The following is a 4,025-nucleotide window of genomic DNA, read 5'->3' on the forward strand; positions in this document are numbered from 1 at the left end:
ATTATTATATGAGAGTCCTTTCACTATTAGCCTTGTTTGTCAAAGAATCCGAGTACATAAATATGTATGGTCATAGTTGCAAGATGCTGGAAAATCCTCTATAACATTAAGCTCCATAGTTTTAAACAACTCACGTTCAATTGAGATCTTTAATTGAAATTCGGTGACCCAATTTTGACGAGGTCAATAATTTTTCAAAGCTCTCTCGTTTAATTATTTTATATTATACACTATGCTTTCTAATTTTTAAGGCCTCTCAATTATTTAAGGTATTTAATTTACAATTGGGTCACTCGATTTTGACCGAGTCAACAATTTATCAAGTTATCTCATTCAATTGTTTAAATACACTATGTTCCCTAATTACGAATCCCTTTCTTACAATTGAGTTATCCAAATTTGGATTTGGTTTACAATTTTGACCGTGCCAACGATTTTTCAAGTCAATCATCAGCAACCGGCTTACAAGAACATATCAATCCAGCACACCCTCCCACCATCTAAAATACAGAAGCGTCGTTATTTGATATTGTAGCACCAATATAGTACCTGCAATCAGCGATGCAGAAATTTACCCACTTAAGTATATGTTGGTAAGTGAATAGCACAAATTTACCCACATAAGTATATGTTGGTAAGTGAATGGCACAAAATTACACCATGAAAGCCCACCAAATCACCACATTATTAATAAAAATGAAACATAATCCATCACCTCCCCCCACCCGTTCTAAAAAATAATGGGTGTTAATTTTTCAGAAAGTCAAATTTCTTTAACTTTGATCAAGTTCAGAGTACAAATATCGACAACCACAATATTAAACAAAAAAGTATAAAAATTCATTTCATGATTGTGATGCCCCAACTTAATCGTACGCTAATCATACACGCAAATGCGGGATTCACAGGAAGATATCACAACACAACTCTAGACATAAATGAAGGTCATACAAGCTTCGTATTACAAGGTAGGGGACTCGAGGGCTCGAATACATAAGCTCAAATACAAACGAGTCAGCGGAAGCAAACACTATGTGAGTACAAACATAAGTAAACAAGTTTTGCATTAAGAAGGCTAGCACAAACATAACATCGGATCGAAAAGGTAAGGCCTCCTGCTTGGGAGCCTCCTAAATACTCCTGATCGTCAGCGGCCTCCACGTAGTAGTAGGCTCCGTCAGGGTAGTAGTATTCATCGGTGGGATCAGTCATCTCTTGGGTTCCGTCATCTGGTCGCTGCAAGTTGTATCAAGAAGAAAATGGGGAGAAAATGAACGGTGAGTACTCATCCAAAGTAATCGCAAGATTGACGTCAAAATTATGCTAAGTATGCATAAGTCTCAAAGGGGCCGTATCTTCGGACTGAGTGCAGAAATGTGAGAATAGAGAGAAGGCCTAGTCCTATGTGATAGCCCGAGACTAACACTCCACAAGATTCCCCTCTTATTCCGTTGCCGCCGTGCGATTAGATTGTCTCTTGGATTCATCATCGCATCATCTGCATCATACGCATTGCATCGGCACTCCGTTGCCGTCAGTTTTCAAAACTTGCATCCTTTATTAGTTGTCAGTTCTCTTTGTTTTTGTCGTTGTCCGTTTCGAGACCAACCACACTCGCACGCGCCCGCGACATCGTGAAAATATTGTTTCTAAAAGTGCATGAAAACTATTCTCGGATTGGATCAAAACTTGGCGTGCGGTCTTAATATAGTATAGGCAGGCTGTCTGGCAAATTTCGTCGCAACCGGAGTCCGTTTGATACCCGAACGATCGACCATAGCGGCACCGTCATCGGTTTATTTGTCGGACGTTTTTGGCGTTTTAAAATATGGTGTCGGGCCGCAAAACTCCCTCTCATATTAGCCCAACATCCCTCTACACAGCCTACCTAGCTCACCTAACCCTAGGGCACGGCCGAGATCATCCGATTGCGATCCTACGGTCAAAATCGGTGCTAAATCCCCTAAACCCTAGCCCCTACCTTTTAAACAAACCACCACCTGCCTAATCTAGCCCCCTATCTCTCCTCCTTGAAAATCGTGCCAGCCGCCACCTGGTCACCTCCCACCTCCCAGCGCCGCCAGGGCCCGCCGAACCCAGATCTGGCCCGCCCGGGCCCGATCCGGGCCAGGCAACCGCTGCCGCCAGCCGGTAGCTCGAGGGGAGGGCCCCCAAGTCACCTCCTCCCGAGCTAGCCGCCGCCGCTGGCAGCCCTGCCAGGCAACCTCCCCATCGCCTCTTCCCGGAGCCGCTGGTGCCCGAACCATCGCTGCAACGCTGACTCCTCAACGGACCTCGGCCGGTGCCCTGCGCACCCCATGGATGCCCGAGCTCCACGGCCATGGCGCCAGTAGCCGGCCCGCCCCTGCACCGACCTGAGCTGGCCAGGCCTTCAGCCGCCAGCCGCCGGATCCCGGGGCCTTCCCCAGCCTCCGCCTCCGGCCGACCCCGCCGGCACCTTCCGCCGCCGGCTGCCGACTCCTGGATCTCGTCGCCATGGAGTCCAGCCAGCCCCCATCGGGAGATCGAGCAGGAGGCTCGATCCGCGTGATCCATGCGCGTTGACCGCTCGCCCGCGAGATGGGACAGCGTCGTCCATGTGGGCCCTAGTCGCGCCTCGAGCCAGCCTGCCCGAGTGCTAAGGCCCACCTAGACCTCGTCCCCTCCAGATCCGGCATGCTTAGGCCCGAGGTGAGCCCCCGCATCCTCCCTATATTGCGCCCTGGGCGACATTTAGTTAACTTGCGCCATGCCCCTGTTTCAGCCCGTAGTTGGATTCGGCCCGAGTAGTATTTTTCTTTTAACCTGTGATTTAATTCTTTTCACGGAAAAATGCATATTTTCAAACGCCCATAGTTTTTTACCCGCGCGCCGGATCGCGACAAGTTAGATATGTAGAACGTGTAGAATTTCACGTAGAATAATATTTTCCAAATCTAATGCATTTTAGAAACTATTAGATGTGCTGTTGCAATGGTTTGCGTGTCGACGTGATAGAAATGGTTTAGTTCGTAGTTATTTAATTGTAGCCCCGTTGGAGATGAGCCATATATGTAAATGTACTAGAACGACGAGTAGAATCACCTGAACCACTTTGTTTTGCCATTTAACAAACATAAAATGTGGTTAGGACAATCCGGACAGATTTCAAAGTTAACACATGGGGTTAGTTCGGAGATGCTATATTTCGTTTCCGACCTCATTTAAAATGCCTAGATAGGTAGATTATTTGTGTTTCACCCCTTTCCATGTTTAACAACATTTAATATTGACGTGTACCTAAATGAGAGTGAACTAAGTAATTAAATGTGGAGTTCCATCAATATGCAACTCGTTGCATATTGAGCTTCACTTAATGGTAGTGTTTGGTTGTGTGAATTTCGATGCCATGCCTTGCATAATTAAAACGATCATGCATCATATTAGGGTGTGCATCATGTGGTGCATGTGTCGTGGTGAATATTGTGAGTTGATTCTTGTTTCCGGTTTGCTTTGTCTCGATAGAGTTCCGCAAGCGTGTTGGAATGTGAGGATCCGTTCGACTACGTCGGTTCGTCTGCTTCACGGATTCGATCTTCTTCCAAGCGGGATCATGGGTAAGACGATCATTTCCCTAGATACCATTACTATCATTGCCATGCTAGTTGTCTCATTTCTTTCGTTATGTCTCGTTGCCTACCACCTATTAAATATCAGCCTCCCAACATTGCCATGAAAACCCTCACCTTTCCACCACCCAGCAAACCTTGTTTGGTTATGTTACTGCTTGCTTAACCTTTTGGATAACATTGCTAGTTGCAGGTCGAGTTGCTTCCATGTGAAAACATGGGATCCTTGTTATATCACCATATTATTGCTAATTAATTTAATGCAAATATATACTTGGTAAAAGGTGGAAGGCTTACCCTTCTAGCCTGGTGTTTTGTTCCACCTTTGTCGCCTTAGTTTCGGCTACCGATGTTATTTTCCATAAATGAGCGCTCCTAACATGCTTGGGGTTGTTATGGGGACCCCCTAGATTCTCG

This window comes from Hordeum vulgare, chromosome 2H (assembly GCF_904849725.1).
Source record: "Hordeum vulgare subsp. vulgare chromosome 2H, MorexV3_pseudomolecules_assembly, whole genome shotgun sequence".
Taxonomy (NCBI): Eukaryota; Viridiplantae; Streptophyta; class Magnoliopsida; order Poales; family Poaceae; genus Hordeum; species Hordeum vulgare.